This window comes from Tenrec ecaudatus, chromosome 10 (assembly GCF_050624435.1).
Source record: "Tenrec ecaudatus isolate mTenEca1 chromosome 10, mTenEca1.hap1, whole genome shotgun sequence".
NCBI lineage: Eukaryota > Metazoa > Chordata > Mammalia > Afrosoricida > Tenrecidae > Tenrec > Tenrec ecaudatus.
In genome coordinates, this window is record NC_134539.1 from 70,233,512 (window position 1) to 70,261,208 (window position 27,697).

The window sequence follows — 27,697 nt, forward strand, 5'->3', positions numbered from 1 at the left end:
CTTTCCCTCCTCCCTGCCTAGAAGGTCCAGCTAACCACCTGCTTAACCTTAGCGACCTGGGGTCACTCCTACCTGTCTGTGGTAGTGGCTGTTGGTGTGGAGTGTATATGGTACTTAAATGATTCTAGGTCAACCTGAAGATATAAGTAAATGTAGGAATGGAATCCAGCCTGTCAATCAGGCCCCAGACTGATGATACCTTCATGGAAGCATGACTTTCTTAGAACCAGTAGAAACTCAGAGCTCACCTCTCTCTCTACCAACTTGGCCTCCTGTGTACTGGGACTCAGCCACTGACCCTGAGAGCTGCTGGGGCGCTGCTGTGTGGTCCCCGAGTTTGGATCCACACAACTCTTCTCCTACAACTCTGTGATCATCATTCTGCATCCCTGGAGGGTGGATGCATGAGTCTGAAGAGGGGCTGTGGATTAGTATTCCACTGATGGACTTGAGTTGGACTGGGCCGGGATGCCTTCTCTATTTATAATTCTTAATACAACTTAAATATGTGTGTATGTGTGTCTCTGTGTGTGTGTCATTTCTTTAGCCCAGCCTAACACAGTGAGAGTAAGCTCCCCAAAGAGAAAGGATGGTGAGTTCAGAAATATGTTGTACACAAAGTATGCAGGCCTAGAGAGGGGTGTGTGTGTGTGTGTGTGTGTGTGTGTGTGTGTGTGTGTGTGTCATGACAATGAGTCTAGGCTTGCTCCCTAATTTACCCCTTTAGTATTTTTGGGAATCAGAGTTGACTCCCAGGGCACCTGTGGGGACTGTGATCTGGGTCTGGCATCCTACATGCATGACTCCTCAGGTGAGCAATGGCTCGGGCTCGGCAAGCCCCTTCTCCTAGAAGCACGTGATTTTCATCTCGGCCTGAGGGTCCCTGAGGGCGGATGCTGGCCGAGGCCCCTCATCCATTGCTCAAGGAGAATAGTCCTCCTACCAGGCACTCAACGAATCCCTACTGATCCTGCTGACCGCTCCTAACTAAACCCAGCAATGAAATACATCGGTGGATGGCCAGTTGGGAGAGGTGGCCTTTAGGGTTTCCTGGCAAGTCAGCAGGAATGGAGTTCATGTGTCCTGCCCACCGGACTTCAGGTGGGGGTGGGGCATACTATAAGACACACCCGAGCATGAACTCTTGATACCACCTTCTGGCTATGTGTCACTTTTAGAGCGGGATGTCATCCACACCAACTCATAGTGTACAATCTCCTCTGACAGACTGCATCTGCCCTGACCACGTGAAGTACTTTGCTGCATGCTCCAGGGGTGGTTCTGAGAGGTCAGGGGTGAGGTGGGGAACCCTGCATCCTCAAGGCCAAATACCTTTCTGGGCTCACGTCTGACCACACGCACTTCCCGATCGTCCATACCTGTAGGTTCCCTTGCTGCATGTCACCTCCTGACTTCACACAATTGACTGCTGCCACCATGTCATCAGTGGCAGGAGCCACACCTGAAGGCGTCCCAACGCCCTGCCCTGGGCCTGAACCCCTCACTAGTGCTGGCTCCAGACCTTCCAGCTGTAATGTGGTTTCACAGTGGCTCCTTCTGCGCCCTGTCACCCACAGATGACCTCTCCCCACCTCGCCTGTCAGTGAACCACCTTACTCCCCACACCTTCAAACCTGGGTATTTCCTGGCACTCCCCACTCTCAAAATCCACTCGGGCACTTCCTGAACCCCTACTTCTACTTCCTCCTGTACGTGTGTCTATTTGTGGACATCGATGCTGGGACATAGCTCATCAAACACGGGGACATTGAGCTCAGACAGACACATAGTCTAATTTACACGTGAAAACCGAGGAGATAAACCCACCTACACAGAAGGCTGGTCCCTGAGTGCATGGACCAGGGGGTCCAACTCGAGGGGCAGCACTGGAGGGGACCATGTTTCCTTGGTGGTGATCCATATGATCTGGAAGTAGATAGAGGTGATGGTTTGATCAGATTACTAAAGTACATAAAGTCACTACTGCACAGGTTAAAGCTTAAACAAAACTTTATTAAATGATAAATCTATACACAGTCCAAAGCTCTGAGCCCTGGATGGCCCCACATCGTAGAGTGGTCCCTCCCCCTGTTCCCTCCCCCTTACACATTCTCATGTGACACTGAATGGAAGGTCAAAAGAAGGGGTGGGGAGGGAGGAATGCACTGTATGGCTTGACTCCTCACATCCCTAGAAACGGACACACTCTGGACATGTCAGGGGCTGGACATGGCGACACAGGCTCAGGGTCTACACTGACCTATGGGAAGCTTGGTCCCAGGCTGGAAACACTGGGAGCCCCTTTAGGGGATGGAGGGGATAAAGAGGATGAATGATTGGTGGCAGAAAGAAGTGGCTGAGGGAGAGGCATAAAGTAAATGTCAACACCCATTCTCACCCCAGGATACCTTGTCAAACCCCAGCTCACTGCTGGCTCATCTTGAAGGATCGATTCCTGGTTTGCACTCCCTGGGGCCCCCAAAGAGTAACGCTATGACATCGACAAGTGGCTAAGGCCCAGGGCTCCAGAGATAAGCCAGTTGTACCTGGAACCTGGGCCCCCACAATGGAGTGCAAGGGCAGCGCTTCCAGCAGCAGCCCAGATGGAAGCTGGAGGGAGGGAATGGAAGGGGTGGTGAGGACACTGTGCCTGGACCCAGGTCAGACGGATCAGACGGGAGCCCAGCAGGAGGAGAGAGGGCTGAGTCCTGTTGGAGGGGAGAGGAAGGACCACTCAGAGAAATGGGATCCAGCAGTGTGAGGCCCAAGTGCAGCCTGCCAGTGTCATTCATCAGTGCCCCCCATGGCTGGTCTTGCTGGTAAGCCCCATCTCCCACTGCAGACGCAGGTAAATCGGGTTGTTGTGCTAAAGGGGGGAAGACTTGGCAGACTATTCCAGAATACCTGAGCCCTTTAACCGCTTGACTTGGTGAGCCTAGACCAGCTGGAGGGGAGGGGCCAGGAGACTCAGGATGAATCCTGCTGGGTGTGACTATTTTGTGTTTGTCCAGACCACTGCTCAGGGCTGAGCTCAGACTGGCATGCGCACTCACCCTCTCGGGCTGCCCTCCCCAGGGGCAGCACTAGGGGCCTACAGAGGGCGGGCTGGGCACTGTGTTGTATTGCTCCTGCCCTGAGGGTCTCTCTTTTGGCAGAAGGTCAAGCAGAGAGGGCAAGGGCTCAGAGGGTCCTGGATGAAGGCGGCTTCCCCAGGGATGAGAAGGAAGAGGACAGGGGCCTCTAAAGGGAAAAAAATTATTTTTTAAGCTACAAATTGAGTTAAAGAAAATACCAATACAAGTTCTCCCTGTGGTAAGGGATGGGAATGTAAGGTGTTGAATGGATGGATCCAGTTGGGAAGGAGCAGCTTCCTCCAGGAGCTGTGTCTGTGGCTGGGCCTCAGCTGCCCCGGCAGAGCTGGAGCTGGAGGACCAGGGGCCACCCTGAGCCTCACGGCAGCTTCAGGAGCAACGTGGACAGAAATGGGTGTTTCCAACATGCCACAATCAGGTGTTCCAGGGCCACAGTCCAGCCTGGCAGCAGGCTGGGCACCTGGTCCCAGGGATGGCGCTGGGGGTTAGGAGCTGATGCTCTCTGGCGCTCCCATCATGCTGTGGGAGCACAGTCCACTCAGTCGGCGCTCCCTCCACCAGCTCTGCAGGCGGCCCAGGAAAGTGTGCAGGAGTTTAACCGGCTCTCAGTCAGATGTCCTGGCTGAGGAAAAGCCAGCAGGTGCTGGGTGACTGCACTGGTGCTGCAAGATGCACAGGGGCTGGCACCAGTTCTTCAGGAGGTGGTTCCACAGATGCTCAAGAATGTCCCTGGCTGCCCAGCAGGCTCTCAATCTCATAAAGGAGCCTGCAGCAGCGGGGCCTGCACTTCCTCCAGCCAGTGAGCCAAGAGCCCATGCTGGAGGTGGCCCAACAAGAGGACCTGGTCCTGCAGCTGGCTCTCAACTTGGTATTACTCAGAGAGCTCCTGCTGGGCATCCTAGCTCTCCAAGTGTTCCCAGTGCTGGGGAAGCTTCCGGATGACCTTGAGCTGCTGGGACATTACCCAGGTCTTCCAGAGGCCCAGGAAAATTATCTGAGCCTCTAGAAGATCTTTGCCTGATGGTACAGATGGAGCTGTTATTATAGGGCCTGGGGGACATCGACCTGCAAGCATTGATATGGAGACTCCGGAGTGGCGTCAGTCAGAGATTGAGCAGTTGTTTCCTCAGTGGGCACACAGGAAACATCCTGCCCTCGGACAGGGTCTGTGTGTTGGGCAAGTGAAGGAACAGTGGGGAACTGAATGTGGACACCCCCTCCTACAACGATGCTATTGGACACGGTGTCTCTGAGCCCCAAGCTATGTGCCCAGTTCTTTTCCAAGCAGGGACCAGGCCTGGCTCTGGTGTGGCGAGAGGAGAAAAGTTCCCCCGATGACTGCATGTCCTATCCTTTCAAAGACAGAAGCACTTCACTTTCACGGGTTTTCATTCCCAAGATCTCCACCCTAGACTCTTGCTGGATACGCATCCAGTCATGGAGAGCTCTTACGTTACTCTGAGCTCTGGCTCTGATGCAGCTCAAAGGGCCTCCCTGGAGACCCTGCCCTTGAACCCCTCCCCCCCCCCCCCCCGCCACACACACACCCAATCCCACATGCGGGCATGCCCAGGCCTCTTCACCTTCAAGTTCAGGCTGGATGGTCTGCCTGAAGATATTCTTAGCCACATCCTCCTGCAAGCCACAGGCACACTGAGATGGGACACAGGAAAGACAGTGTCAGAAGTGGATCTAGGACTCCCCCCCCCGCAAGATTGTCAGGGTGCAAGACCTCTGTGGCACAGGACTGAGATGGGACGCAAGTGTCTTTAACAGAAAGAGAGGCCTTTAAAGTAGATTTTGAAGTGGGGGTGATTCCAATACTATTCACTGAATCTGAGTCGATTCTGACCAATGCTGTGTAAGTGCCTAGGCTTTGGGGGATAGAATCTGGCTCTCACCTGCTAACAGTGCAGTAGCTCATCCCTGGTCCAGACCCAACCTCCAGGACTCCGTTATGGTGGGATAAGTGTTCCTGCTGCCAGAGCTCCTGCAGTCCTGCTGACAGGACATCAAGCACTAGTCAGGCCAGGGCCAGCAGCTGTGAACAGCTCAGTCAGTGTGAGATCCAGCGTTTCGTTTGGAACTTTCTGCAGCGGAGACAGAAACAACTCCTAACATGGATGGGTCCAAGTGGTGGATTCTGCTAGATAACCAGTAGCAGGAAATTGTGCCTCCCAGCCTGAGGCTCTGTGTTTGAGGATGGCAAAGCCTACGAAGCTTGAGGTTATGAGGGACAGGAAGAGTGTGTAGCAGGACAGAGTAGCAATCACTTCCAGGGACTTGGGATCTGGAGGTGAAAAGCAAAACAAGAGCAGGGTGCAAAGACCCCTGGGCTGATGGGAATTCAAACCACATGTAAGACATATTTTTTATATTCCTGCATAGGTGGGAAGCGTCAGGGCACTTGTGCAGCTTGCGTTGGGTGACAGAAAACAACAGATAGCTGTGAGCGTATAGAGAGACCACTGCTCCTGGGATGGTGAAATGAGACCACTCTACTGAAAGTGGTAAGGTACTTCCTCAAAAGTTTGGAATGGAAATACCATATTCTGTATGTTATCTCTCTCTACTTGCTATGGATCCCAGGTAAAGAAGAGCAATCTCTCTCCTTGGTATGTGTCTTAGGTAAGTAAGAGCCGCAACACAAATAGATACATGCACATGCATGTTTATCATAGCAATAATCACAATAGTAAAAATGTTGGAAAACTAAATGTCCATCAGTGAAAAATTAGATTAGTAAACTTTGGTGCATACACACGATGAAAGACGACACACGTTATAGAAAAATGATAAATCTGTGGAACTCCTCCTAACATGGATGGACCTGGAAGAGCTCATGCTAAGTGAAAGCATTCAAGCATAAAGGACAAATATTGTATTAGACTACAGTATAAAAAATGAAGACAAGATTGTCACACTAAAAGAAACCCACTTGAGAATTACCAGGAGTAGAAGGGTAGAAGGAGCCATCAAGGACTAGACAGCAAACAAGAGTTAACTTGAGCGAAGGAGTGGCAATCTACAATGAGAGGCAGGTTGGCAAAAATGATTCAGGCAAGGCAAGACATGGGAAGATTTCATGATAGTAATGATCTATGAGTAGAAGCTTGGATAGTCACACAGCATGAACAGGTGTGGAAGGGATAGAATACTTGTGTATATATAGAAATATAATTTCACAAAGAACATTTGAGACTGTGTAATTACCTTTGTTGTAAATATACCCATGAATGTGATGGATGTAACACGGGACAAATTCATAAAAACATCGTAGACATAGTGAAACGTCTTACAAGGATGAGTTGCTGAACCTTGCAATCAGGTCCATCGTATCAGGGGACATCAGGTCCATTGGTATAAAATAACTATTACATGCCAGGCTGCTAACCTCAATGTCAACAGTTCAAAACTACCAGCCACTATGAAAGAGTTTGATGAGGCTTTCTATTCTCTCTTATGGACTTGAACTGGAAAGGGCTAGCATGTTTTCTTAATATATAATTATGCTTTTATATAAAACTCTTTCTTATACACATATGAGTGGCTATGTATTTGTTTCTCTAGTCAACCCAGACTGACACACCTGTCCTACAGAGTCTATAATTTGAAATCGACTTGATGGCAGTGAGTTTAATTTTGGGTTTGGTACTACATCTGTCTGAATGCAACATGACCCTCCTAGTGAAAAATTTACCCTAATGATTTTGAGTGATAGCTTTAATCAATATTAATTTATGTAAATTTAAAAACTTTTAGCTTCCCTTTTATTCCCTTTTATTAAAAAATTAAACCATTTCTCTCTTCTTTTTAGCTTTCAATCCATAATATATAGACTTTTGGAATATTAAGGAAGATATTAGAATGATGAAATGGCATGTAGCCTCATACCAATAATGAGGTTTAAAAAAAGCCCGTAATGATACAGTGAGCAGTGCTTTTATTTGTATAAGACCCATTTTTCTTTAAAAGAAAAATACATGCTATTATTTTATGAGCATAAGTTATTATATTTGTATCCTATACCTAGAAACACAAATATTAACTCTTATCTATGAGGGGCTCTGAAAAGCTCTTGGGGAAATTTTTTCATTAACTTTTCATTCCATTTTCCACAAGCTTTTTAATTTTATTTTTGTTTTTATTTTTAATCATTTTTGGGAACTCGTACAAAGCTTCTCACAATCCGTACGTCCATCCACTGTGTCAGGCACATTTGTACATCTGTTTCCCTCACCGTTCTCAAAACATGTGCTTTCTACCTGAGCCCTTGCTATCAGCTCCTCATTTTCCCCCTCCCTCCCCAATTCCCCCCTTCCTCATGAACCCCTGAATACTTTATAAATTATTATTATTTTGTCATATCTTACACTGCCCGACATCTCCCTTCACCCACTTTTCTGCTGCCCGTCCCTCAGAGAGGAGGTTAAATGTAGATCCTTGTAATCGGTTCCCCCTTTCTACCCCCTCCTTCCCTCCACCCTCCTGGTAGCACCACTCTTGCCACTGGTCCTCAGAACTTTATCTGTCCTGGATTCTCCACAAGCTCTTTGAAGCCCCCTCAGATATGCTGTTTTAGTTCTTGCTTACTGTGGCTGATTGTCCCATGACTCAATGGACACAATGAGCAATTCTCAGGACCAAGTGCAGATTGGACTGCTGTATTTCATAGGGTTTTCACTGGCTTACTTTTGCAAGTTGATTTTTAGGCCTTTCTGTCATAGGTAAGCCTTTGTTTCATGAGACTGCTAGTCTGGGCACGCACCTGAAGTCTGTTCAACATCATAGTAACATGCAAGCCTTCGCCAACGGACTGGTTTTGCTTGAACTGCCTTGGCTAGTCGTTGAACCTGGGTCCCTGACATGGGAGGTCTGAGTAATCGCACTGAACCACTAGTGTCCCTGTAACATGATCCCCTAAAACACCAGACTCACTGCCAGCAAGTCAATGTCAACTCACAGCAACCCCGTGCGACAGGGTAGAACTCTCCCTGTGGGCTTCTGAGACTGTGGCTCCTTGTGGGAGTCGAAACCTCATCATTCTCCTGTGGAGGGGCTAGTGGTTTCAAACTGCTGACCTTGAGGTTACCAGCAAAATGTTAAACACTTTTCCACCAGGGCTCCTATAAGATGCTAGGGAGTTTCAAGACATATGGTGGGGGGGGGGGAGATAATTATATTAACTTTTAATTCCAGTTTTCTATGAACTTTTTGAAGCCTCCTTATCCAAATGGAATTAGAAAATAATGGAATTTTTCACTAATGTTTTTGAGTCCCCTTGGTATATTATATCCAGGGCTCCTGATCGCGTAGTGGGCTACAAACTGAACTACTAAGCACAGGGTTGGTTGTTTGAAACCACCAGCTGCTCCATGGAAGAAAGATGAGGCTTTCTATTCCAAAAGGATTTAAAGTTTCAGGACCCCAATGGATGCTTCTACTCTGGCTGATAGGATCATCATGAGTGAGGGTATAACAATATAGCATATTAACTAAAGTGAGAGACTCAGGTTCAACAACCAGCCAATGCAGCTCAAGGGCATTACATACAAAGGTCTTCATTTTATAGAGAAAAGTCCTCTGAGGGGTTCACTGAGTGGAAGGCATACCATCTGTAAGAAGCCCTGGAATTTCAGGAGTTAATAACTCTGTTGGCAACTAAAAGATTGGTGATTCAATCCCCTAGCTGCTTCATTGGAGAATTACGGGGCAACTTGCTTTTTTAAGGATTATAGCCTTGGAAACTCTGTGGGGCAGTTCTGAGTAGTCCTGTAGGGTTGCGATGGGTCAAAATAGATTTGATGACAACAGGTTAGACAGCCTGAACTAGAGGGATGATGGTTTGACCAGTGGGTTAGTCGATGTTCACGCACTTTCTACTAAGTCTTCTCAACATTCTTTTAAAATTAAAATCATTTCTCCCGCTGCATGTTCTGAGCTCTCCACAATGAAAGCAAACTTTTCATATTGCTATTAAACACTGAAGAGTCCCGGTGATGTTGGACTGTGAACAGCAGGGCCAGCAGTTCGAAACCACCAGCAGCTTCGCATAAGAAAGCCTGGGTTTGCTTCTTCCGTAAACAGCAAAGTTCAGGAAACCCACAGGGGTCCCTGGGAGTCAGAAAGACTCGATGGCCACTAGTTTGGTTTTGGCTTATTACAAATTAATAGGTTACTAAACCCAACAAACTGGACTCACTGTCGTGGAGTTGACGCCAATGCATGAAGACCCTCGATAGAATTTCCAAGGCTGTCATTCTATTTTTTTTATTAAATCATTTTATTGGGGGCTCATACAACTCTTATCACAATCCATATGTACATCCATTGAGTCAGGCACACTTGTATATTTATTGCCATCACCATTCTCAAAACATGTGCTTTCTGCTTGAGCCCTTGGTATCAGCTCCTCATTTTCCCTTCCCTCCTTGCTCCCCCTTCTTCATGAACCCTTGATAATTTATAAATTATTATTTTGTCATGTCTTACATTATCCAACATCTTCCTTCACCCACTTTTCTGTTGTCCGTCCCCCAGGGAGGAGGTTATATGTAGATCCTTGTAATTGTTTTCCCCTTTCCACCCCACCTTCCCTCCACCCTCCAGGTATGACCACTCTCAGCCCTGGTCCTAAAGGGGTCATGCGTCCTGGTCTCCCTGTGTTTCCAGTTGCTCTCTGTACCAGTGTGCATCCTCTGGTCTAGCCAAGGTTGTCCTTCTATATTGAAATTGGTGGGTCTGAGCTACTGACATGCAATCAGCAGACCAATTGCTTACCCAATAGCGCCCCCTGGGTTCCTGTATAGTGTAAACATCTTCTTCGGTTTGCTTGCTGGTTTAATATTAAAATATCACTTACATTTCTATATACTAGCAACAAACAGTTGAACATCAAAAACATGACACTACCACTTTGAATACCCTAACCCACTTCAAAAGCCATCAAGCGGATTTTAAAAATCTGTTTATTTATTATTAGTTCTATTGGTGAGCCACATAGTACACAATTTAATCATTCAATCATATTAAGATTTATGCAATCATCACCACAATCAATTCCTTCTCACACTGATTATGTAAATGTGACTTTTGTACACACTTGGAAACCACAAAACTCACGTGACCCATCTGATTGCATTATTGGCTTTATTGTCTGGAAACCAGCCCACAATAAGCCCAGTGTCTGCATGCAGTCAAGTTTTCAATTTGTTGCTGCAATAAGCAATTTATATAATTTTATCAAATTATCCATTTTTATTATAATATAAGCACTGATTTTTAGTCTTCAAGCATAAGATCAGCACCATCGAAAAGAAATGCCTTTTCTCCAAATAAACAGAGATCTGAAATCCATTTTAATTAAACACACATGCATATAGCAAACCTTAATCATACATACCACACTACATAGACTTATTCTTTACGTTTATTTAAAATATTTGTAAATTCACAGAAAATTGTAAAAAAAATAGATAGGGAGATCTTGTGAACTTTGAGTCAGGTTCTCTGAATCTTAACACCTTGCATAACTAAACACCTTCTCCTTAGCACCTCGTCTGACATTTCACATTTTTAACAATACAATATCTACCACCCAAGTATTTTGCACATTAACAACACATATCTGCCTGGGTACAAGAGTAACTCTCTCTGTGGTAGATAAGAATACGTGTCAGTTTGTCTGGGCAATGCGTCTTAATGGTTTGACGGTTACAGAATAACATAACTGACCATTCTGTAATGATGCAGTCATCCTCTATATTCCCACAGCGCTGATTTTCACATGACATCTTTGCAACTTAAGCATGTCGATACGTGAGGAGTGGGTGCAGTATAATATCAGAAAATTGGCATAAATAAATCCAAAGAGTTTATTCAAATTTCACCAGCTTTGCACATGGTTTTGTTTAGTTTTATGTAAATTTAGCACGTGAGTAGATTGTGTAACTGCAGGAAGTTACAAAACTATGGGAAGACCCTGGGAGGAGTTCAAGCTTTGAAGACTGCAGAGGTGAGTACACAGTCCTGCAATACCAGGAACTATGAGTGGTCCAGGTAACATGAGTGCGTTGGGAAGAGTGCAGGTATACTCATGAATACAAACAGGTTTGACAAGGATATTTGCACATCTGTGTTTACCTTTGATGCAAATATATCCATGACTGTGGTGGAGCATGCAAGGAATACAGTTATTGTAAATCTTCTTAAAAATAAAAGGACCCTTGAGAGAATGAGTCATGGGACAGAACGAGTGCTTTAGGCACAAGTGAATTGGCACAGCAGTCCTCGAAGACAATATCCGACATCACAATTGGATGAGTAGCAAGTAGAGTCTCAAAAGGTCAGGAGAGGCTGTCCAAGGTGCAACTATTGGTCTCTCTCTGTCTAGAGAAGATAAACAGCCAAGAAACTCAAAGATACATGTCAGCAATCAGTTCAGTGGACTAATAAACCACACAAATGTCACAATCCAGGACCCTGAGACAGAAGGACTCGGTGGTACCTGGCTACCACTACCAATTGCTCTGAATGGGATCACATTAGAGGGTCCTGGATAGAATATGAGAAAAAATGTGAAAAGAAACGGAACTTCCAAGTCAGATATGTATTGGTGCAACCTGCAAAGCTACGATCGTTAGTCCCCATTCAGGTCCAGAACTAAACTCATCCCCATGGCTCAGTTGTCAGCCAAACAGTGGAGCTGCTGTTCGGAATCATGGAGTGGCTCTGATTTATATCCACCCTACCTACAGTACAGTGAAGCATTGCCCAACTGGGCAGCGTGATACAGTGGCTCTGTTTGAGGCTCTGTGTCATTTCATCTTCATTTTTATCTATAAGCCACTGCCTCACCTAACACACTGTCCTTTCCCATGGATTGGTCTTTCCTGATAATATCTCCAAAGGAATGTGGCCAAGTGAGTCCATCTTGCCTCCATGGAGCATTCTGAATGTACTGCTTCCAAAATAGATTGGAACATTCTAGAAAATCTCAGTTTTGTTTTCCAGCACTTCAATTCTAATATCTGTTTTTCTTTTCTTATATATTCTTTGTCCAACTTTCACATGCATCTGAGGTGACAAAAAGATATCCTGGCTTGGATCAGCAACACCTCAGTCTTCAACATGAATTATTTGTCCTTTAACATTTACAAGAGGTTTTTAGCTCACATTTGCCAAAATAATGTCATTTGATTTCTTGACGGTTGCTCTCAAGAGTGTTGATTATGGATGCAGTTAAAGTGAAATCTCTGACAGCTTCACTGTTTTCTACATTTATCATAATGCTGTCTCTTGATCCAATTGTGAAGATTTTTGCTATTACATTGAGCTGTGTACCACACTGAAGATTGTATTCTTTGATCTTCATCAGTAAGTGCTTCATATCTTCTTGGCTTTCAGCAAGCCAGGTTGTGTCATCTGTACATTGCAGGTTATCAATGAGCCTTCCTTCCAACCAGATCCTGACTTCTTCTTCATATAATTCAGCACCTTAAATAATTTGCTCAGCATACAGACTGAATAACAATAGTGAAAGGATACAATTCGGACACACACTTGTCCTCATTTCAGACTGCACACTCTGCCCCTGTCCTATTAAAACTCCTGCCTCTTCGTCTATCCACAGGTTCCACATGAGCATAATTACATGTCCTGTAATTCTCATTCTTTTCAATGGTATCCATAGTTGGTTATGATCCAAGAGCCATAGGATGTTAGCCATGATATTCCTGTTCCATGGCCTCTTCTGAATTCAACTTGAATTACTAGAATCTTTTTGTCGTTGTACTTCCGTGACCATGTTTTAATGGTCTTCAGCAAAATCTTACTTGCATGTGGTATTTGTGACATTTTCCAATAATTTCTGCATTTTTCGGGTCAGCTGCCTTTGGAATGGACACAAATATGGATCTCTTCCAGACTCCACTTCCCCAGGCATATTCTGAGAGCCTTCCAAACTAAGGGCACAGTCCCACTCCATCAGGCAATGTTCCCTGCTGTTCAAAGGCTGTACTCACTGACAATTTTCTGAACCCAAGGCTTTGTTCTGCATATTTTACCATACGTCTAATGTACCCTCTTATATAATACTTGGAACATGTCAAAAACCACAGATAAAGCTCAAGTTAATTCTGCCTCTTAGCAACTGTCCTCTGTAGGATTTCAATGCCTGTGCCCTTTCAAAAGTAGACCACCAGGCCTTACTTCTGAAGTGCTTCTCGTTGGATTTGAACTGTGCACCTTTTGATTATCAGCTGGGCATTTAACCATTTGCACTCCCCAGTGACTTTTAAAGCGACTCTGTCATTGTGCGGTGTTGAATTGGTTTGATTCATAGATACTCCTTAAGACAGACTAAAACTGTTCCGTAGGACTTCCAAGGATGTAAACCTTTTTATTTTAATGTTTTAACGTTTTTTCAGAAGTTTTATGGGCATATAATTCACATATCATACAGTTGAATAGTAAGTTGTAAAATCATCTCCCAAGTCAGTTTTAGAACATTTTCTTTCTTCTAATACTCATCACAATTAGCTCCTATTTTGTGTGTGTGTGTGTAACATTTGGGTGATAGTTTACAGAGAAAATGAGTTTCCCTTTGAACGATTTATACACATTTTGTTTCTAATGTAGTTGCAATTCCCTCAGTGTGACAGCACTCCTCCCACCTCTTCCCCGACTTCCCCCTTTTCCATTGGCCCAACTCTCCTGTTGCGCCCTACCTGCTGAACTTGGTTTACAGGACAAGGTCATGCTCATGTATACACTCTCATATGCCATCCTTACCTGCTCAGCTGACATTCTTCCCTCATAAATCCTTGTCAGCGTGGGTCACAGCCTTTACCATCATTGCATTTCACTCCTGTGGACCTCCCAGTGTCTTCTTTGGCCTTGGTCATGTTGGGCCAACCTCTCCTTTACTGTGTACTTTCTTTCCCTTCATCCAAGTTGACACGTGTTTACTACCTAGTTAGTAATGGTCCCTCTATCCCTGGTCCAAGGCTATGATCTGTATGGATGCCAACTGTCACATCTTTCTCCTGTAGAGGGTTTGGTGGGCTCAAATCATTGATATTTTTATTCGCATCCAAACACTGAGCCACTGGTTCACCAGGGAATCCTCAAAGATACAGAGTAAGAGACTGTGTAGTGGAGTGTGATCTCTGAGAGGTCAGGGGGAGATAAGAACAAGGGGAGTAAACTATAAAAGGAGATGGGGATTTTGGGAGCCAAGGCAGATACATTTACATGACCAAAGGAGAAAAGCAGATTCAATTTCTGTCTGGTGCCTTCTGTTTTCTGAATGATACAAGTGTTGAGGTCATGTTTTTTGTGTGATGGGTTAGGTGGTAGACCATAGGTTTGATAAGAGTCGGGGAAAATTTGTAAATATCGACCAGGAAGAACCCAGAGAGTTACTGCAAGTGAACTTGGTGGGTTTTTTTGGAGCATGTTACGAAAATTGGATCATGTCCTGGGGATGCTGGGTTTCCTACTAATGTGGGCATTGAATGTGTTATGATAATATGCTCCACATTATACTCACTAGATCATTTGGATTGTTTCTCAAGTATAGATATTGATTGGCCAAAAAGCAACAAAAGACAGCTCCTAAATAATTTTGTTGTATATAGAATTTATTTTTGCTTAGAGTATTAGAAATGCTGTACATCATTGAAAAATTGTTTCTGTTTCTCCTAATTTTTGATATGACTCATGCATCATTGATAAGTGTGCTTGTATACTGGTCTTTAAATAGCGCTGGCAAGGCAAGAGAAGCAAGCAAGCAGCTTTTAAAAACACTACTGCTCTTGCTAATGGGAGATACAGATTGAAGCTTAGCTTCAGACACAATAGATAAAGCATTTCAAGGTCAGAGATAAAGCATGTAGCTCCACGATTAGACAAAAAAAAATTGTGACTCTTTTTGAGGATGTTTAAAATATCATTTGAGAACCTGTGCCTTCACTGCGGGGACGACAGTCAGAAAATAGCCCACAATCAGTCACCAAAGTACCACTAGTTAGTTCTTTATGCTGTTTGGTTGATAGAGTGCATATTTACCAAAAAAAAATAAATAACTGCCTCTGATTACTAGTAATCAATTGGCAAAAGTGTTTTTCACATTTAAGCAAAAGAACATTTACTCTTCTATTCTTTATTACCAAAAAAAAGGTTAAGTATAAAATATATATTTTTAAATCATCTCTATTCCTATCAGGGAAAGATTCATTATTCACATTATATTGGATATGATTCAGCATATATGCATATATAGATATTGTTTTGGGGGGCATTGAAGAACCATTTTGATTTGATAATATACATTATGAACTTCCAATGCTCTTACTATTTTTTATTTATTATTAATTGGGAGCTAATACATATATCATGCCATCATTCCATCACGTTAAGCAGAATTGTCCAGTTGCTACCATAGTTGGTCTCCAAACATTCTTTTCTTCCTGGGCTTGTTGACATCATCTCCCTTTTATCCACCCCCACATCACCACTGTACCACCTCCTCTTCCTTTTTTTAAAATTTTTAACCAGTTTTATCAATTTTTTTAACAATTTATTAGGGGCTCATACAACTCTTTTTTTATTTTTTTTGCTCATACAACTCTTATCACAGTCCATACATATACATACATCAATTGTATAAAGCACATCTGTACATTCTTTGCCCTAATCATTTTTTTTCTCCTCTTTTCTTTTTTTACATTTTATTAGGGACTCATACAACTCTTATCACAATCCATATATATACATACATCAATTGTATAAAGCACATCCATACATTCCCTGCCCCAATCATTCTCAAAGCATTTGCTCTCCACTTAAGCCCTTTGCATCAGGTCCTCTTTTTTTATCCCCTCCCGCCCCTCTCCCCCCTCCCTCATGTGTCCTTGGAAATTTATACATCGTTATTTTGTCATATCTTGCCCTATCCGGAGTCTCCCCTCCCCCCCTTCTCTGCTGTCCCTCTCCCAGGGAAGAGGTCACATGTGGATCCCTGTAATCAGTTCCCCCTTTCCAACCCACTCACCCTCCACTCTCCCAGCATCGCCCCTCACACCCTTGGTCCTGAAGGTATCATCCACCCTGGATTCCCTGTGCCTCCAGCCCTCATATGTACCAGTGTATAGCCTCTGCCCTATCCAGCCCTGCAAGGTAGAATTTGGATCATGGTAGTTGGGGGGAGGAAGCATCCAGGATCTGGGGGAAAGCTGTGTTCTTCATCAATACTACCTCACACCCTAAATTAACCCATCTCCTCTCCTAAGCCCCTCTATGAGGGGATCTCCATTGGCCGACACTTGGGCCTTGGGTCTCCACTCTGCACTTCCCCCTTCATTTAATATGGTATATATATGTATGTGTATATATATACATACATATATATACATATACACATATACACACATATATCTTTTTTTTTTTGCATGATGCCTTATACGTGGTCCCTTGGCACCTCGTGATCGCACTGGCCGGTGTGCTTCTTCCATGACCACCTCCTCTTCCAATGCTCTTAGATCATCTCCTGCAGTTCCTTTTAAGAGCTGGCATCATGTAAACAATTCCTTATTGCTAAGCATTAAGGTATTTTCTCCACCAACATAGTTTTCTTGTTAGTATCTATTACAGTAAGATTAGCGTCCTTCTAGATAATTTGACTGCCATTAGGAAGTGGTAAATGAAGATGATTTAAGCATTTATTTTTATTTATTTATTTTTAATTAATCATTTAATTGGAGGGGGCTCTTACAGATCTTATAACAATTGTCATTTAATTGTATTAAGCACACTTGTACATATGTTGCCATCATCATTTCCTAAACATTTTCTTTCTACCTGAGCCCTTAGCATCAGCTCCTAATTTTCCCCTCCCTCCCCTACTTTCCCACCCTTGTGAATCCTTGATCAATTATATATTATTATTGTTATTTCCTATCTCACACTGCCCATTGTCTCCCTTCACCTGCATTTCTATTATTTTCCCCCCTGGGGTGTTATGTATCCAACCTTGTAATCAGTTCCCCTTTCTCCGCCCACCCACCCCCCCTCAACCTTTCCCCTATCCTTGTGGTATTGCTACTCCCACTACTGTTCCTGGGGGATTTATCTGTCTTGAATTCCTTGCATCGAGAACTCTTGTCTGTACCAATGTGCTTACTCCAGGATAGCCGGATGTATAAGGTAGAACTGGGTCATGATAGGGCATGGCAATGGGGAGGTGGGGCGGGGGGAGCTTTCAGGAGCTAGAAGACTGCTGGGTGTTTCATCAGTGTTATCCTTCACCCTAGTTGAATTTGAAGCATTTATTGGTGAAGATTAAAGACTACAACCTTCAGTATGGATTATGCCTGAACACGAAGAAAATTAAGCTCCTCACAAGTGGAACAACAACAAAAATTCTAATAAATGAAGAATTTGAAGTTGTCAATGATTTTATTCTACTTGGCCCAATAATCATTTTCCATGGAAACAAAACAATAAGTTAAATTAAACTCAAACTCACAGCCATCAAGAAATCAAAAAACAACACACCACATTGGTCAAGTCCACTGCAAAAGACCTGTGGTGGAAAGTTCTAAAAAGCAAAGATGGCTAAGCTGTGCCTTTCCAAGACATGCTCTTTTTCAACCACCTACAGCATTCAAAGGCTGGATAATCAAAAGGAAAGACGGAAAGATCATTGATGCACTTAAATCATGGTGCTGACGAAGTATTTTGAATAAACCATGTACTGCCAAGCAAGCAAACAAACAAAATCAATCACAAGAGAAATATAAACAGAATACTCCTTAGAAACCAAGACTTTGGCCCAACCTTCTGATGAGTATGAAACAATTTACAATACCACGAGGGGTAATTCTACCCTTCCCTATAGAACCGGTATGTGTCAGCAAAGACTTGATGGTAGGGGAAGTGATGCCCCAGGGGGATGATTGATAATGTTCTCTATCATAAAATCACAATGATGTCTCTAAGGTAAGCCAAAAAATATATAAACTATAGATGTATGTGTGGATTTTGGACTTGCACTTAATTCTAGCCCCAGCCTCAGAATAATTAGTTTTTGTGACATGACTCTGCTTAATATTCATTCTCTTGATGTGGTAAAGAAACTAGATGGTGCCCGACTATCAAAAAGAATTGTTTCTGGGGTCTTAAAAGCTTGTTTTCAAACAAGCAGCCATCTAAGAGAAGCATCAACTAAATTCACATGAAGGAAGTACACAAGCCTATGTGAGTCAATGATTGTAAACAATATAATCCAAATCTAAAGTAAAATTGGTACCAGAGCTTAAATTGTGAACATCTGGCTTGCAGAAGGCTGTGGGTGACAGTGGAAGCCCAAAATCCACTGTTGAGTCCACACATGGATTTAGCAGCTGTTGACTCCCGTCTGAGGGAAGTGAATAACCCTATTTTCCAACAGAGAGCTTTTGAAGTCAATTATGGCAAACTTGGTTAGGTTAGGTTATCATATCATTTGATCTCCCTTTTGACCCATTTTAAAGCTGTTCCTGTTTTTTGGGGGGGGTGTTTTTTGGGGGGGTGGGGGTTAAGGGAGGAGAAAACGCATGTGCATTAAGCTTGTGCATGTCCTCTGACCATGGACCAGGGATATGAATCGCCTTGCTATCATGAAGAATACATTGGTAAGTGGATTGTTGCCGATACAGTTGAATTAAACTTTAATACCCTATCCTTTCATATCCCTTATGACCCATTTAAAATTTGTTATAGTTTTTAGTTTCTTCTGCTTTCTTTTGATTTAAAATTTTATCTAATGTAATTTGTTATTGCTGTTAAGCTTTTTAATTAATATTTTCTGTATATGAAATCCAGGATAGGAAAATCTACACAGACAGTAACTGGATTCATGGTTCCTGGGGGTAAGACAGGGGAGATTGGGAGGAAATGGAGAGCTAATCACGATGAGAACAACAATGAAGAAAAGTTCTAAAATGGTCATAATAATTGTGCAACTCTTCTTGATATGATTGAACTATTGAATTGTATGATATGTGGATTATATACCACTGTTGGGAGAGAAACATACTATGAAGATTCCATTTGCTTTTCATGAAAGACTAACATCTAGAAACAGACATCATGTAGGGAAAAGCATGAAAAATAAGAAAATACCATAAAGAGATTTACAAAATAACCAAAACAGTGGTCGCAAACATACCACTGGTTATGAAGGTAGCATAGGACCAGACAAGGTTTAATTCCACTTTACATAAGATCATCATAAGCCAGAGCCCACTTGACAAAAATTTAGAACCAAATAATACTTAGTAAAAAAACGAATGCCTTTCATACTCCTAGAAATGTTAATGCTTAGCTAAAAGTTAGGCGTAGCTTTTAAAACATTTATTAAATCTACAAATATTTAGTGATCATTCAATAAATATTATTAGGCAATGGTCTGAAACAAATTGAATTCCACAAATCTATTGAAGAACACAGAAAGTGAAAAAAAAGTCTTTGTCACACAGAGTTAAAATGACAACCAGAAAACCTTTAAAAAGTAACATCCCTATCTTTGGTGTATGACAGTGTCTATTGTCTTACATGCTCACTAATGTTTAACATGAACTTGAGAAGAAAGTGCCAGTTTGAGAGATAGAGATGTTTCTCATGATAATTTGCATTTTTAAAGTTACTTGTGAAATTGAACGTTAGAAAAAACACAACTCTTGACTTGTTTTATATTTTTACAAAATGCTGCTTACAAATCTGTGTAATTGTTAGGCTTTTCTATGCAACTCCTAGAGTTTCATTTTTCTTTTTGTGAAATTTCTATAGCTCTTTAGAGACAGACTTGATTAATATTGTGATAAAAATTTTATTTATGGTGTGACTTTATAAAGCTCATTCATCTCTATGGCACCATAAAAGAGAATGAAAGAGGAATTTTTATACAGCACATGCAAATGCCCACTACAATAAATTGTAAAGATTTCATGATTCTGAAGAAGGAAATCCGTTTTCTTTCTTCCAGTTCCTATGATTTTATTCTTAATATCTTTTTACATGTGTATTTTATGCGTGTATTGTTTACTTCTATCAGTTCATGCAACCAGTATTTTGTGATAGAAAGATCTCTAGAATGAGTCTGGAACATGGTTTATCGTTAGGTCTGTGGAGTGAGCTCTGACCCATAGCAACCCAATCTGCAACAGAATGAACACTGCCCTGGCCAATGCCTTCCTAACAATCCTTGCTGTTTGAGCCCACTGTTGCACACACTAGGTCAATCCATCTTGTTGAGCATCTTTTTCTTTTCTCTGGCCCTCCACTTTACCAAGCATGATGTGATTCTCTAGAGACTGGTCTTTCCTGAGAACATGTCCAAAGTGCTTGGAACATAAAATCCCACCATGCCACTGCTAAGATGTATCCAAGATATATTTATTTGTTCTGGAAATTTATATTTAATATTCTTCATCCATACCACAACTCAAAGGCATCAATTCTTCTTCATTCTTTTTTATTCATAATCTAACTTTTTTAAGTATGCAAGGCAACTGAAAATGCCACAACATCAAATGGAGACGAAAGGAATGCACAGAGTCATTATAACCAAAATAACTGGACAACGTTCAACCATTTCAGAAAACAGCATATAATCAAGAACAAGTGATATTGAACTAAATGGTCCAAACTGCACTGCAGGCATGGATTTAAAAAGTACGCAGCTGGGGGTGATAGGATACAAATTGAAATGCTTCAACAAGTTGAAGCAGCAGCTAGAAATGCTCACTTATCTATGCTAAGATATTTGGAAGATAGCTACTTGGCCAACTGATTGGGAGAGATCCATATTTTTGCCTATTCCAAAGAAAGATGACTCAATGAAATATGAAAATCATCTACTAATATCCTTAATGTCACATAAAAGCAAATTTTTGCTGAAGATAATTTTTAAATGAATACAACAGTTCATCGGCAAGGATCTGCCAGAAAGTCAAGGGAAACTCGGAAGAGGATGTGAACGCAAGGATATCATCGCTGATGTCAAATGGATCTTGGCTAAAATGGGGAAGACCAGAGACAGAGTTAACAGTGTTTTATTGACAGGCCTTCAATGGTGTGAATCACAACAAATCATGGATAAGATTGAGAAGAATGGGACTTCAAGAACACGTCGTTGTGCTCATGTGCTAACTGTATATAGACCAACAAGCAGTTGTTTGAAGAGAACAAGGGTTTAAAGTCAGAAAATATGCATCAGTCTTGTATCCTTTTGTTATATTTATTCAGTCGAACCTTTGAGCAAATAATAAGGCAGTCCAGTATAGTTGACCTCAATTGTTGTTTTTCCCCCTTTGCTTATATGTTTACAGAACCCAGCTTTGGTCCATATCCTCCTGCCCAGAGAAAGTGATCCTCTACCCAACTCAATGGTAAATCCCAACCCAAATCCTGTTCCATGATGACTACATTTCCCTTGCTGCAATAATTAGTTTCAGTCTCAGCAAGTAAAACATTTTTGTTAAGGAGTTGAGGGGGAAATCTGCTAAATGATCTCTGGGAAAGACATCTTCGTTGTTACCAAGACTGTGTTAGTCCAGGTTGACTACAGAAACAAATTCATAGACACTCATGTGTATAAGGAAGAGATATGACTAAATAATAATTTATAAATTATCAAGGGTTCATGAAGGAGAGGCATGGGGAGGGAGGGGGAGAATGAGGAGCTGATACCAAGGGCTCAAGTAGAAAGCACATGTTTTGAGAATGATGATGGCAACAAATGTACAAAAGTGCTTGACACAATGGATGGATGTATGGATTATGATAAGAGTTGTATGAGCCCTCAATAAAATGATTTTTTTAAAAAGAAAGAAAGAGCTTTATATACAAGAGCAATTGACTATTGAGAAAATATCCCAGCTCAGTCCAAATCTTGTCCATAAGTCCGATATTAGCCCATATGTCTGATACTAACCTATAAATTCCTCTTCAGATTCACAAAACACATGCAATGACAACAATCACAAACCAGTGGTGGAAAGTCTTGTGGGTCTAGTGGCGGTGGAAGTCTCTCAGCTATGGCAGAGGTCTCCATGTGGCTTCTCCAGCTCCAGGGCTCTGGCTGCATCAGCATAGCTCCATCAGAAACGTAGTCAGTAATGTCTCGCAGGGAGTGAGTGCGTGTCCAGCCTTCAGCGAGCTATTTTATGTCTTTCATGCTTCCAAATGAGGTCATCAAGCTGCAACTTGATTGACAGGCTAGACTCCACAAGTTGACACCAGATTATGTAACGACCACAAAAACAAATACCAAAAATGCATTTTCTCGTGGTGTTACTCTCTCTCAGGTTTGCTTGTGGCATCTAGAACTGTGACTGACATGTCGAAACCACAACAGGACAAAGTTACTCTACTAAAGATAATTGAACAGAAAATACATAAAGTTTCTAGATTCCTGATGGCATCACAAGTCACTAAAAAACAAAAACAAATAAACAATCCTGCCAATTATTTCTCCAGTAGGGTTTTTGTTTTGTGTTTTGTTTTCAATTGCTTCACATCTCATAATGACTTGAGTTTTCTGTTACTTGTAGTCCTGAATATTCTGACTGATGTACCTGGTTTTGAATTTAAATGTAACCCTCCAGTCATTATTTCAACTCTGTTAATTCAGTTTCTTCACTGGTAAAGACATACATATGGGATATTTCTCAAATTACCATCTTATAAAGGTGAGATTATCTTAATATGAAAGAAAACATACTTTCAAGGGAAAACATAATTTTGAAAATAACATTTTTAAAAACTCAGTATTGTCTCTTTATTTTCCTCATATTTGTATGGAGTAACGACTCCTGCTTTTTGTTGGAAAAATTGTTTGATCTGTATTGAAGGGATGTGTCAGGTAAGCATACATTATATAATATCATGAGTCCATTTTTTAGTTCACTACTAAATCGGAGTTCTGAAAAAATAGAATTCATGGAAGCCAGGAAGGCTGGGAAAATCTTCATAGAAATATGAAGCCTTTAATTATGTGGTTTTCGGAATTTAGACCAACTTCTGAAAAAAGAGGTGTGGAATATTCAATGTAGGTAAATGGCCTAAACAAAAGTGTGAATTCAGGGATAACTGCGGCAAGTGAACAGACATCCAACTTGAATACGATGAAGATCCCGTGTAAGGTAATGTTTCCTGAAAACTATGGCTCATTAATGTTAGAATTCCATACATTTTCTAAGGGGTCTTTGAGTTTTCAAAGACAATTTTGACATTCTATGCTTCCCTTCCTGAATAATATAAAGCATTAGCAGAAGCAGAAGCAGATCCTCTGAGGGGTCACTTTAAACTGGTCGCTGCTACTTGATTGCAGGGCTCATTTGAGCGTTTGTGCTTATGATTAGATTCATGGAAGAACATCTGCTCCACTGAAAAAAACGAGGCATCATCTGTTGTTATTTTCATTGTTCCCTTTTCCTTTTTTTAGCCCACAGCTAGACTACATTTATTAGCCCCTCCCCCCTTGTGTTTTGGGTATGGCTACGAGGAGATCAGGTTCTGAATTTGGTCCTACATCCCTGCATGTAAAATACCTGCTTTCTTTCTCAGCTGCCAACTGAACAAGGAGAACTCTGAGGACTAAAAGTAGGTGGAGCCAGAAGGTGTGAGGAGACTAGGTCTCTGAAGGACAATACAAGGAGTTGCTTGTCTAGACTATGATGTAAATGAGAAGCCAATTTGTACTGGGTTCACCAGTGCGAACTCAAGGTTTATCAGTAATTAATTGCAGCTGTGGTAGATATAGAATCTTTGTCAATTTGAGGATTACGACTGTAGAGGTGGAGTCTAGCTTGTCAATCAGATCATAGCCATTGAGGCCTCTGCGTGGGCATGGCCTTCTCCTGAGAATTCTGGGAAATCTGGTACTTCCTCCTTGGAGGCAGGAGACACTTCTCTCGCTCTGCCCCTCCCTGAGAGACATAGCAGCTGACAAGCCACATGGACCTACCCTGATGCAACCAGACCTCTGAAGCCGGAGAAGCCACATAAAGATCCCTGCCAGCGCTGAGATGGGTTTTTTGGTTAGTTTGTTTACTTTTTAATGGTGAGCTGGGAAAAGGTTTATAGAGCAAATCAATTTTCTTTTTTTGGTATTTTTTTCAGTGTATTTTTTAATCATTTTATTAGGGCTCATACAACTCTTATCACAATCCACACATACATCAATTGTGTAAAGCACATTTGTACATTCATTGCCTTCATCATTCTCAAAACATTTGCTCTCCACCGAAATCCCTGGCATCAGCTCCTCATGTTTCTCCTCCCTCCCTGCTCCCCCTCTCTCATGAACCCTTGACAAATGCCTCTGGACCCAATTACTTTCTACCCACTGGCCTGTGGTCTTCTACATTCGCCATCGTTGCATGTCTTTTGAGAATCTGAAGAAGACTTTATAGATTGCTGTCAGACATATGGGCTAATATCAGATTTATGGACTTGATCTGGACTGAGCTGGGATGTTTTCTCAATGTTTAGTTGCTCTTGTATATAAATCACATGTGTGTCCATGGATTTGTTTCTCTAGTCTATCCAGACCAGCACAGCAGCTAACACGCTCCCGAACAACACTGGAAAGGGGAAAGCCGATGGGGAATTGTGCCATGCTGTGGCACAGCGGTCATTCCAACTTCTGGACTCAACAATCTGCACTTCTGAGGCCCAGGCAAACCACCGTGCCACAGGGGGAGAACAGTTGTGTATGAAACGAACCCAAAACAGAAGATTTCAACCTCACATTCTGGTGATCATGCCATTGAAAGAAAGGCCAGCAGGCAGGGAGTCCTTTCTGACTCAGGGCAAGCTCATGGCTTTCGAGTAGAACTGTGTTTCGTGGACTATTCAGAGTTTTTGGAAGTGGATGGTCAAGTGTTTTTTCTAAAGTGACTCTGGGTGAATTCCAACCACGAACCTTTTGGATAGTCACCAAGCACTTAACTGTTTACACTACCAAGAGGATCCTGATGATTAAATGAGGCATATTTTACTATCTATTTTCAAAGAATCAAAGACTAATCTTGTCTTCAATAAATATGAAATAAGACAGTGTATCGAATTGTAAAAGACTACTCATTACGATTGACATCTGAACAGTTCACTGCCTTGAAGTTATCAATACCATTTTGGATGTTAGAGCTATAACCAAAAAACAAACCAAACTCACTGCCCTCAAGTCGATGGCAATTCATGGCAACCTCTTAGAACTGCTCCTGTGCGTTTCCAAAACTGTAACTACTTAAGGGAGTAGAAAGCCTCATCTTTCTCTGCTGGAGCTGCTGGTAGTTTCAAACTACTGGCCTTGTGCTTAGCAGCCCAAACTCATAACCAGTATGCCACCAGAACTGGGAATACTCAATTGCTGAAGACTCTGATTTCCTACAGAAAAGACTAGTAGATACCTTCTTATATTTTCAAAGCAAATGAAGACAAATTTTCTTTCATGCCAACATTATGAATTTAAATTTTATTTTTCTTTGTAGTTTTCTTAATTTTTTATTTACAACATATGTGGCTCTGTGTTTGTATATGAAAATGGGCATAAAAGGAGCATCTTTTGTGCATATTTAAGACCATTATACTAAAAATTGTCAAAATAATTGTATCAACTGAGAATCCACATGAATCATTTTTCTTAAAAGATTTGTCACTCAAGTGTGAGAAACACTGGACTGGGTTAACTCTAAGATCTACTTTTGCACTCATATGAAAGCAATATAAACTGGGTATGAAGATCAGAGATTCTGAAACCTAACACATCTCGACATGAGCCCATCTTCTGTCACCAACTATGTGATTAACCTGGCCAGGCTTCTGCAGCTTAACAGAAAGTCAGACTACTAATGATTATCTCTTTAAAAACCCTGGTCATCCAAAAAACCATTGGGGAAGAGAGACAGCAGTCGGTGTGAGATATGAAAATAATAATTTATCAAGGGGCCACGGAGGGGCAGGGAACCAAGAGGAGCTGATACCAAGGGCTCAATAGAAAGTAAATGTTTAGAAAATAATTATGGCAACATATGTACCAATATGATTGATAAAACTGATACATGGATTATTATAAGAGCTGTAAGAGCCCTCAAAATTATCTTTTAATAAAATAAAGGAAGTGCCATTACTCTGTTATATGAAGGTTCATGATGACTCACAGGAGACTTAGTGGCACATAACATCGATCTTTGTTACCTTGTAAAGATCTGATCATTCCTCTATTTTATAGGAGTCTAATTATGACTTATGTTGTAAAAGTTTCTGATTTAAGTCGACATAAATCGCTTAATTAAGAGAACTCCCTATATCTTTTAAACTGTAGTATTATTTAAGTGCAAATCAGTCATCCTAACCACTAATAGGACAAGTCCTGATGGCATAATGGTGAGGCACTTGACAGTTAACCAGAGGTCAGGAGTTCAACCCCACAGCCACTCTGTGAGAGAAAGATGCATCAGCCTGCTTCGGGGAAGATTATTGTTGTGAGACTCAGACTTATAATGACTTGACATACAACAGAACAAAGAACTGCCTAGTCGCAAGGCCTCACAAATATTGCATGTTTGAGCCCATAGTTTCTGCCACTGCCCCCAATCAATCCCACGAGTGTCTTCCTCATTTTCCATTATCCTTCACTTGACCAAACATCATGTCCTTTTCAGAGACTGGTCTCTCCTAGTAACAGGGCCAAAATAGATGAAATAAAATCTTACAGTCCTTTATCCTAAGAAGCATTCTAGTTAGACATCTTCTAAGACGGATTTGTTTGCTCTCGGGCAAATCACAGTACTTTCAATATTCTTTGTCAACATCATAGTTCAAGAGCATCAATTCCTCTATCTTTTCTACTCACTATCCAGCTTTACCATTAGAGACTATTGCACATGCTTGGTTCAGGCTTATCACAGTTCTCAAGATGACATCTCTGCTTTTTAACATTTTAAAGAAATATTTTAAATATATGTTTTATTAAATATATTTTATTGCATCCCTTATCACAATCCGTACATTCATCCATGTGTCAAGCACATTCGCATGTATGCTGCCATCATCATTTTCAAAGTATTTTCTTTCTACTTGAGCCTGATATCAGCTCCTCATTTTTCCCCTCCTTCCCCCGCCTGCCCTCCCCCATGAACTCTTAATAAGTTAAACATTATTATTTTCATATCTAACATCATCCTCTGCCACCCTTCACCTACTTTTCTGTTATTTGTCACCCTGGGAGGGGGTTATATGTTGATCCTTGTGATCAATTCCCCCTTCCCTCCCCCACCTTCCCCTAATCTTCCTGGTATTTCTATTTCCATTGTTGACCCTGAGGGGTTTATGTATCCTGGATTCCCTGTGTTGTAGACTCTTATCCATAGCAGTGTGCATGTTCTGGTCTAATCCAATTTGTAAGGTAGAATTGAGGTCATGATAGTGGGGGGTGGGGGTGGGGAGCATTAAAGAACTAGAGGAACGTTGTGTGTTTCACCAGTGCTATGCTGCACCCTGACTGGTAGGTCTCTTCCTTGTGACCTTTCTGTGAGGGAATGACCAATTACCTTCAG